This window comes from Anopheles moucheti, chromosome 3, assembly GCF_943734755.1.
Source record: "Anopheles moucheti chromosome 3, idAnoMoucSN_F20_07, whole genome shotgun sequence".
In the NCBI taxonomy this organism is placed as follows: Eukaryota; Metazoa; Arthropoda; class Insecta; order Diptera; family Culicidae; genus Anopheles; species Anopheles moucheti.
The window spans coordinates 70,903,601-70,914,698 of record NC_069141.1 but is presented as its reverse complement, the minus strand read 5'-3'; the positions used below and the strand labels follow the sequence as shown (position 1 = coordinate 70,914,698).

General features: G+C 46.2%; 1 long non-coding RNA gene across 1 annotated transcript; it reads left to right on the top strand.

Moving 5' to 3' along the window:
* Positions 1-3,221: 3,221 nt before the first annotated feature.
* On the top strand, positions 3,222-4,239 carry LOC128304660 (uncharacterized). Its single transcript, XR_008287419.1, has 3 exons — positions 3,222-3,528; positions 3,619-3,773; positions 3,855-4,239. It is a non-coding gene; the product is annotated as an uncharacterized LOC128304660 (long non-coding RNA).
* The last annotated feature ends 6,859 nt before the right edge of the window (positions 4,240-11,098 follow it).

Sequence of the window (11,098 nt, the reverse complement as noted above, 5' to 3'; positions counted from 1 at the left end):
GACAAGAGCTCAGGATTGTTACAATCAGCTGAACGAAAACAGAACTTTAAATCCCAGTCTCGTTGACCACTTTCCGTGCACACACACACACAGGCATGTCCAATGTCTGCAATTCGGTTAATAAATTTAAACAACCACCACGCTCCAAACGACCGTGCGATACGTGTATCTTTCCCATCTTTTCCGACAGAAAATTGAGAGGTTAATATTTTACATTTTTTTGTTGTGTTCTATTAAGTTAAAAATAGACTGACCAAATAAACGGCCGCTTTGCTGTACGGCGTCGTGCGGGTTGGACGCGCTTCCGTCGTATCTTGGTCGGACATAAATCATCGAAATGATCGTTCAAAGCTGATCGTTTGCAGGCTTGGAAAGTATTATTCGATTCCCCCTTTTTATTGGCCGTATAACACAAACACACAGCTGAGGATGAAGCTCCATTCCTTCAACGAGGATAGATCGCCGTTTTGTTGCACCAAAAACCCCAATAGATGGGAGTGGGAGTAAGCAGTAACTGACCACTTTTATTTTGTGTAATGGTACAGTTCGTTCGTGGGCTTGTCGCTTCCTTCGCCTGCATTTCGGATTGCCCCCGGTTCCGGGCCGATCGGGGAACGAGTTTCCCCTTCATACTGCTCGCCTTTACCACCGCTTGGCACATTTTATTCCGTCCAAAAACATCCACCAACCCCACACGCGATCCATGACAGCACGATCCACTTTGGTTCCCGACCTCTCATGACACGCTTGACATGCCGTGCGTTAGCACATACTCCCAGCGGGAGGTAACTTCAGTTTTACGGTTGTGTGGTGAGGAGTGTTTTCATTTTTTATTTCTTTCGCTTTTCGTGCTGTTCCGTTTCACCGCGGGTTGACCTTGACTTTGAAAACGAAAACACTAACCAAGTGACTCAGCACCATTACCGGGCGGTCCGGGCATGCTAACGATGATGGCATCGAAGGGCAGTTTCACTTCGCCTTCCTGTTTTTCCCCATTCTTGAAGTTTTGCTTGGAGTACCAATGAAGTACCATCCACTTCTCACCCCCTTCCGGTGGAGTTTGGGGCGGGTGGTGTATAAAACAAGGCCACCGACTGAAAATGAAGTAACCCCTTTCGGCCCGAAATGAAGAGAAAAACAAAAAAAGTGGCTCCCCAATAGTCCCACACCACAATAAAACCCCCCAAAAACAAACGAAAGCGGAAGCTGAAAAGGAAATTAATTGAATAATAAGCAGCCGCCAGCCAGCGGGCCTGGCTTATCGCAAAACTCATTGCATTGCTCGAGAACCCGCATTTGTGGACGTGTGTTTGTACGTGACCGAATGCCACTTACTTGAAAGTGCACATGCGTAATGAGGGGGCCCCATCGTGGCTGCGTTCGTATGGTGATCGGAATTTACCATTCCGGACACCTGGAAAACTGACGATCCAGCTACGTTTCACCACCCGCTGCAACGGTTCTTCCCTGCAAACACACACACACACCCAATGGGTCCTTTTTTCAGGCCGAGGGACTTGTTTTGATTCCTCCACAAACAATCAGAAAGAATTCCCACCGCGTGCGCCATCTTGAACTGGCAGTGGAACATATCTTTCAGAACGCGAACCAGAAGATCCAGCCACGCTGCAGACAGCCTCAAATGACGCAGCCAATTTTGATATCTCGCGTGTTTGTTTTGAAACTCTACTCCGATCAATCATGCCCCGGGGTATTGGAGTGCCAAAACGGGGTGGAGAAGAACACAATCGATCGTGTGCGTGCGGATTAATAAATCAGTGCCCACCGCACGTACCGCGTTGTACCGCGTGGTAATGGATCCGTAGCCGCTTTAAGTCCATAACCTTGCAGAAAAACACGAACTGGAAGTGGTTTAGAATGCCCCACACCGGGGACACCGTACCATATGCTTCCGATCGTGATCGCTTGTTAACGATCTCATTATCTTCTCTATTGGTTGGACACCCTTCCGGGTTTTTGGGGTTGCTAGTAAAGCGCACCGATCGCTCACCTAACCGATTAGAGTTGGGTTACAAGAACCTGTGCAGTTGGATCTAGTGTTGTGCTTTATGACTCTTTTGAATATGAATCTTTAGTGAGTTAGTGAGTTTAAAAGTTCACGAATACTCAGAGCGTTGGTCGATCATGCCTCTTGGATACCTTAAGCGGAATGGTATTAGGGCAACTGATGACCGAAGGCAAGGGGGACATGACGGACAAGTTCATAGGTGGAGTTCATACATCTGGGATGATTCAAGAATCTAAAAGGAATCCGAAATCTTTGAAATAGGGATTCAGATTCATTAAATCAGTTCAAAGATTCATTGAGAGTCTGAATTGAAGAGTCTCTCTTGAAGAGACATCTCTGAAGAGTCATCCAACACTAGTTCGTTTAGTTATTTTAAGTGAATTTCGTTCACTTCGTTCGTCGAATTATGTTCCTACAGGTCGCGAAAAGTCCCCCAGGTTGAGCTATCTATATAGACATCAAGTAATTGAATGAGCTATGAAGCAGGTTTAATGATAGACTTAGAACGTCTTGTCACGCAGGTTGAACTGCCCGTAACGCAAATTGAACGGCATATAACGCAGACAAAAAGGGATATAACGCAAGTTGAACAAAATGTAACGTACCTTGGAACGTATGTTGGAACGACATGGAACGATCTGGTTGAGCGAACTACCCTTCAAATGTAGGAACATTTGGTGGGCGACCTGGAACGGTAGGATGAACGAGATAAAGTATGAGAGAAACATTTTTTCGGATGAGAGACAAAAGAACGAAGCATCTGTACCGTGCGTTCAGTTCTTCACAAAGAACGAACTGGTTCGCTCAGGTTCATACAAAGCTACTATTTTACCCAACCCTAGTACACACCTGAAGTAGCGAAGAATTCAATCCGTGCACCTGACGTGATCCTTCGATCACGCGATCGATGCTACGTGTGGTAGAATGCGTGCGTGAGTTCAAGCTGCATTCGAATCAGTACATCTGTGTTAGTTTACTCGTACTAAGCATCGGCACACATGGTAAGTGCTGGTTACAAATTAGCCACGAATAATTCGTGTGCCAATGGCCTACGTGATAGATTGGGCCCATGCTCAAGTGGGAAACGCGACCGAACGTAATCAGAATAAACCTTTCCCATCTCAACACTTGCGGACTCGGACAGCTGAACCATTTTGCCGGGTACGGGCGGGGCGGGTACTCGGTTATGCAAAGCAGTTTCCTCATCGCAAAACACATTGCAGCTTCATGAGGATGCCGGGACAAGGAGGACGAAAAGGAGGAGGAGGTCACATTCTCTGACACATTCCGTACAACAGAGGCATACTCATGCCGTCAACCAGTCTCTGGGGGTATTCTTTCTTTATTTTTGCAACCTCCTCCCGGTGTGAACGAAATTTGCGCGAAAGGCACCCAAGTATAGTCACCTCCATCAACCCAGCGTGCATCGTCCGATAGTCTTCTTCTAGTCCGTCCTGTCCTGCGATGCCTCTCCAAATCTGGCCGCTGAATCACGCAGGGTACGTAATTTGATCGAACTACTAAACTAGCTACGCACGAACATACGCTGAGTTGCTGGTATTTGGCAACGAAATGATGCCGTTCCGCAGGATCTGCTACCCCTGCTACCGGATGCACCGACAGCGATACAGTTTTTGGGAGACATTACGGCGGGCTCAGATACATGTGGATGACTGCGAGAACCCCCTCCTTGGTGGGAACCAGTAGAAGAGCGGCATCAGACGGGCGGTCACATTTCGCGCAAGTGTGCATCTTGCGTGCGATCGTTTCACACCTATTTTTAGTAACCGCAGCTCATGACTTTCCCCTCCCGCTTCCATTCTAGGGCCCATCGCACCGACTTCCTGGCCCTGGTGGCAGAGCGATGGTGGCATCTAGGAATCTAGGAACTTGCATCACGCGATACACGACTCACAGTGCACCCGTTCCGATGCACCTGCGCTGAGCCACGGAAGAATGTGGCCAACCATGCTGGTGGCGAAGTGTTGCACATAGCTGTTGCACACCCTCCCTCCCCCCAACCCACACCCCGTTCGTACGCGCTAATTACGCCCCCATCCACCCGCAGATGCAGATGACCCAACGTGGATTAGTCACCTGATGTACGATTAGTGCTTTTAGTGCCCCGCTTGTCCGAAAACCCGGAAGATTGAGGATCAAACTCGGTTGGTGAGTTGGTAAGCGTAAAAATAACATAACTCGTGGCCAGCACAGCAGGGGTGGATTTTGTTGGGATGCAAGGAGAAAGTGTTGTTTGTCACTTGCCTTCACTAGGGGGGGGGAGGGGGATGATAACGGCGGTGTCATCTGATAAGAGATGATAGGTGTAACCAGCTCGCCTTATTACGAGTGCACCTTGCTATAAAAGGAAAAGTAAGGCGTATAATTCTTACAGGACAGCTTTATGAGTGAGGCGGTTGTTTGTCTCACGGTGCGCTGTAAACAACATTCTTGTCGCATGTGTTTACCCCATCAGCAGCAGGTACATTCGTTACAGCGCTATTTCTATGTGACGGGCCCTAAGCCCACAGATGGTTGGCAGCTGTCGGCAAAACAGTTTCTATTTCTTTTATCCAACACGTGATTAAGCATTATCAAACCGTATTTGTCGTTGTAAAACTCTTTTCCTCTTCTTCTTCTTCCACGGCCCAAGAACTAGGGTCTAGGCCATTTCTGGAGTTTCTTTGAAATTATTTACCCGTAGCCGGATGGTCAGGTTTGTGTAGGGAAGGTTGGTACGGAGAGGATTTTGGACCGGTCCTGTCGTGTGAAGATCAGCACCGCTACCAATACACCACCGGCCCGCCAGTCGTCGTCAAACAGAGCAACATTTTGGTGTTGGGTGATTCTGATTTAGATTCATGAATGGGAATGAATATTAGAAACGAATAAATGTACCACTATCTCCATTTGCAAGAATCATGAATCCTCCAAGATTAACCTCAAGATCCTCAAGAGGTACTTTGAGGTTCCTTAAAGGTGCATCTCAAAGGAATCATCATCTTCGGGAATCTTGAAGGTGCAGATTTGTGACCTCCAAAAAGGGTTCTGAGGATTCATGAATCTTCCGAAAGTCCATTTCTGATTTGAATGGCTCCTCTTTAATGATTCACTCATAAATAACTCTACTAAAAGGATTGATTAACCCCAACAGTAGTCAATTTGTTAAGGCATGAACTAGTAAGGCATGAGCCGATTAGGATTCCAATCTTGACGTGGGCCGTGCCACCAATGAATGCAGAACATACCTCCATATTGTAAACTTCAACCAGTAATAACATATGACCTTCCTTGACTCTCAACTCCACAATAACATATGGCTGTCGTTCTTAATACGCTGCTTAATTCCTAACGTCCTCCTGAATATCCCATCTTCAGCCGGATAAAATATCAACAACAAATCATAAATTATATTGACATTTCCGCGTTTACATTTGGGAAGTAAGTCGTTCAAAAAGCAATCAACAGTAAAACCAAATTATCCAACAAAACCTTCGCTCCACAGCTCCGAAACCGATTCGGCACGATTATTGCCGTTCGATCGAATAGATCTGCCGAATCCGATAAGCTGCCCAGATCGTGCGTTCATATTAAAAAAAAAAAAACAAAATAAATAAATACCCAAAACAACAGAAAGAAAAACCTTCCGAAACTCTGCGCTTGTCCAAAGCGCTCAAAGCGGACGGCGTTCGGTTTTTATTATTTCCAACGGCCAATAAATCAAACTTGGGACTTTAAAAATAGTCAACTTCGGCGTATGACTTCGGACGGGAAACGGGAGCACGGGCAAAGTAAGAGAACCGTGCCCGAAAAACAAAAACCCGTGCGAAGTGCATCTCAATGTCAAGCGAAGACGCGAAGGAAATGGAACACGTGGGGAGTGCAACGGGTGATACGGCAAAGCAATCATAATAATTTTTGGAATCAGACATTTGCGCTTCCAGTTTTGTACTCCCTTCGGCCATCCTAAGCCTTCGTTCCGTTTTCCAAAACTCACCCAACCGATTGCACCAAAACTCCAAAAGCCTTTGGGGGGTATGTTGCTCCGGGGCGACCAATGGGACCATTGAGGAAGCGATCCGATCCGCACACTGCAGCAACATATCACGATCGCAAAGGATGGTTGATAGGGCGACGATCCACACATCAGCATACACAAACTTGCCGATCGCCTCGTGAAAGATTCTGTATGCCCTTACCAAGAGGATCTCGAAGATCTTCCTACGTTGTTGGTGTGCATGTGTGTGTGTGATTTGTGTTTTATTATTTTCCTTGTTTTTATGGTATCTCGCTTTTATTCACGACCCTAGGCACCCTTCATGCTGTAGCATTATTTTACGCTAACGTTATTTATTCCGTTTCTTTTCTTTTTTTTGTTCATTGGCTTGTCTCCTACCCCTTTTCGACTTTCGGCCCACGGGGTTTCGCGTTCGTCGCTACAATGTTGTCGCCGTGCGCTGTTCTTCCGCGAGCAGCGCAAGCAGAGCGTCGTCAAGATTCCGCGCACCGTTCAAACGGGCACGGGATGCGCGAGCGGGCCCTTTAAATTTACTTTATACACGACAAACAAATTCAAGGTCTTCGCCGAATTCAACGCCAGGGAATTTGTTGATCGTTTCGTCGATGTTTTATGCTTTGTTTTACGGTGCAACCGAGGGTGCTGCGGCACGGTTCGCAAACGTGCGTTCCGTTGTTGCCTCCAATTCGTATGATGTGTTTTCTTGCTCTTTTTGTTATTGCATTGCTGGTTTTACATCACTCCGAACTTGGTTGCCTTTATCTGGCGTACACTGGCAGGCGAAGTGCAGTCTGCGATGCTGCATGTTGCAGAATGTCCTATGATCACACTCGTTCATCTTCAAAAGTTCTTGAAGTTTTAAACCGTAGCACGGAAATCATGAAAATTTCGGCCCAATGGTACAACTGATTGGATGATTTATGTATGAGCGAAGCGAACCTATGATTTCGAATGAACAAAAAAGGGATTCCGGGGCATGAAATTAAGGTGTTTGCCTCCCACAAAAAAAACCACCCGTTGACAGATGATCAAATTGAGCGGTCCAGCTGTAACCCTTCGTGGTACAAAACTCGACTTTAGAGACCCGAATTGAATTCGGTTCGCCGTCGTGCCTGTCAAACCGAGTCCAAGGGCGAACCTTAAAAAGGGCCATTGCTCTACGCACCGTGGTGTCAAATTTCCGGCTAAGTCTAGATCGTGGCACGGTAGGTAGGCCATAAATTAGCATTACATTGACAACCGTCCCCACAAGCATGCCACCCTACTGGATACCAGCTGCCGTTAATAAGACATTAATCATCGGCTGGTTGAAACTAGCCAAAGGTACACCCTGGTGTTTGTCCGCTGCCCGAGGAAACAGTTGGTGTCTCCGAACGTCAGCTAACCGCGGTCAAGGGTAGAAAGTCGTCAGCGCGGTCAGGCTAGGATCAGCGATCGTGAACCGATCGAGACCCTGCAAACCCAGCGCTATTATGCGGTTCGTCTAGTGGAGTGAAGCTAGCCAGCTAGTCATCGCGATAGAACGCACCACAATAGGAAATTGATTAGTCATAGACCCGGCGAGTGGCTTGGGTTAAGTCTGATTTGCATACACCGGCACTGCCATCCGTATATACACTACTACACCTCGTAGAACAAAGTTAACAGCATCGGCTTTGATCAGCGGAAGGGCCATTTTTTTATGTGTTGGATAATTAACTTGTTTTCCTTCATCACAGCGTAACTGCTTGACAAAAAAACAAATCTTACAAAATCTTGTTCATGTCCAACACAATTGAGATATTCCACAGGGGCACACTGAAGGTGTGTTCCCCATCGATAAGGGTCTGATTAAAGTATCTCTTTGAAGTCTTCAACTCCCTTGTCAATCAAACGTACAACGCGGTTTAATTTGTAAACAAAGTGCTTATCGTTGTTACGACCTACACCCCGCATGTGTACACCCGGATAGATTCGCTGATGAATGGTGACGAGCCATGTAACACACCTTAACGACAACATCCTTGTTGGTTGGTTTTATTGCTCTCAAATAAACACTACTCTCGTGTTGGAACGTGACTATAGATCGACATTTTTAAAATAGATGTCACTATCTAACGTTAGACGACTCCTTACCCAACGACACGACACTATTCCACTTTATTGCATCATCATCATCATCATCAAAGGCGAATAGCCAAGGATAGCCAAATATCTCGTCTAGCTCGAAGCTCGGATGGGATCGTTCGGAAATAGATGCTCTATAAACATCTCCTCGTATATTCATTCATCATCTGCTGATACTGAGACTGATCGGAACTGAGGCAATAAGGATGTGTTTCTATAGCACACGATTCTGTAGCGTGAGACGACTCATGTTGGACTCTTGTCAACTTCAACTTTGTAGCGTCTCGCCCCACCGCCACTTTCGAGCGGCCGGAAACAAATCTTCCATGCTTGCTTATTTGTTGTCTATTTTCCCACATGAAAGACAATTTTGCACAGATGTCCCGTACGTGGCTGTTGGTGTACTTATTTATAGTGTTTGTTATTAGCCGTATCATTACTCACACCGCTTACCACCGTGCTCTGTGCTGCCAAACGTTGCTGGTGTTTGCGATGAGACAGATTCCATTGGATGCGTGTTTGGGTTTTGTTGTGCCTACTGCAGCAACCGAACGATGCACCACCGGGAATGGTACGTTATCGCACTGGAAGCTACTGTCGTGTCAGCGCGAACAGAATCGGTGGAACCAATATGCTCGAGGGTAAATCTATTCGCTTGAGCGATGGATCTGCATTACGTCGTCTCTGGTTTGATTGTAAACAAAAGCCAAACGCGATGTGTAGATCCTAATGGGTGTATGCACGAGTAGCCTCTAACCTTCAACGTTCTAACGATTGCATAAGTTTTCATTGCTACGATTCTATTTGTCAGCGGTGGCAGCAACTTCAACACACGCCGAGCCCAGACTTTACCGCTTAGAAGCTCCTTTTGGGTGGGCCATTTGGAACGGTGAAGTGTGCGACGTCTGCTTCATGATCGATTGTTTGTCAGGCAGATTATAACCACCTTCCAATCGCTGTCCACCACTGTTGTCTGCTCCTCACGCCGATAAGACAGACTTCCCCCTACCCAACGGGGTGCTCCAGAGGGTGCAAAGGTACACACACGCCACCACCGTCTGTCCGATGCAACCTTTGTTAACTTTGTTCCTGCCAGCGACGATGATTTCATCCGCTAGACAAAAGACTTGCCACTTGGTTCGTTGTCTTAATGGGTGCGACAGTTTCGATCGAGTTGGGTTTAAATGCGTTTCTGCGATGCTTTGAACGAAATGAGGTCAACGCTTGGGAAGCAGTGGACTTTGCTGTGTTCCGTTGGCGCAACGCAATCGATTTGCGACCAGACGCATCAATGCAACCAGCCGGTTGAAGTGATACAAAATAGAATACACAACACACGCCACATTCTGCCGTGGGTGATGATCCGAGCGCTGGGCTATAGCTTTAGCACATGTGTCACACGCCACACAAGTTTATTACTGACGCAGCATTTAGCCTTTGCTGCATATGCTAGCAGCGATTATAATTTATAGCTCACGTTTCGCCCCAACCAGCGCGCAGGTTGGTTGCGTTAGCAATTGAACGAAATTAATCCAGCAATCTCTCCCCCAACATGCAAATGCTCCAAAAAGCTAACTCGCCCGATAACCGATTCAGCAGCAGTTACTGATGTGAGTGTGTCTGGGGTATAATACTACATGCGATCGCGATCATTTGATACATTTTGAGAACGTGTGTGAAGCATTTTAATCAAGTACGAATTAGTCGATCTGCATCCAACAGCTGCCAGCATTGCATGGAGCAGCGCTGTTTTGTTTTTGTTACTTTTCTCACAAATTAATAAATAAAAACCTGCTTTATTTACACAGGCTCTGTGTTTATTACTTCATCCACGGTGTATAATTACTTCTTAATGTACGGTAAACATTGTCGTCTTAATATAGGGGTGTACTGGTGGTGTACAATTTTAAACTTCACATCCAAAGAATCTCATTATGCAAGTTTTCTTTTTTTAAATTAAAATTATAATCGATCGTAAGGACCGTGATCGCTCAAGGAGGTCCAGTATGGGAACAATGCACAGACCGCCGTGTTCCCTCAGAGACCTATATTTATCGCTTTTGGTCAACGCCACCGTCCACCGGTTTTGATCAAGTGCTGCTTAAGGTGAATATAACAACCGCAGCTGACCTCCTTCTACCTTACGTTGTCAAAATAATTATAAATCAGTTACCGTGCGGTGCTGCATTCCCGTAAGGCAAGCGAACGTTTAATCCCTTGTTTTTTTCTTGGTTTGGAACTTCTAGACGTGATGCGTTGAGTCTCAGGTTATTGGCGTGGTTTCGGAAGAGTAATTTAACATCATTTAACACCTACTAAATACTGGTTGAAATTGTGATAAAATTCGCTACTTCATCTTAATCTAAAAATAGCCACAACTTCAGAGATTTAAAGAGGACTAGTTCCCTCTATTTCTTTTAAGTTTTGAGAGGTGTTCTTGCTGGTGCACTGAAGAGCTAATATAAAACATTCATGCATGTAAGCAGTATTATCGGTCGTAGCCTAACCCGCCCCAAATATGGTGCGAGCTGTGCGCTCTCCCTCCTACGGACACACCAACACCATCAACTGTACGAGCGCACGAATGATGGCGACGATCGCAAACGTGCGCAACAATAGGGATACAGGGTGAAGAAAACCAACAACGGCACAACATACACACCAAGTGAAATGCTGCGCGCACGCGAAAAGAAAACCCATTTATTGTCTTTAAATAAACAAAGAATTGTAATCGTTTTATCAGTGAGTTGTTTCATTCGTTTTTTTTTTCATGTTGTGCTCTGTTGTTTGGTTGTTAACGAGTTGTTGTGAGTTAGCGAAGGGAAAGAATCGCAGCAAACCCCTCTCCGTATCACACATATTGGTCACGGTGGTCGGTTTGTCGTGCGGCGGCAATTGAAAATAACAACAGTGGCGCGGCACTGCCTGACGGCCAGCCCCATTTA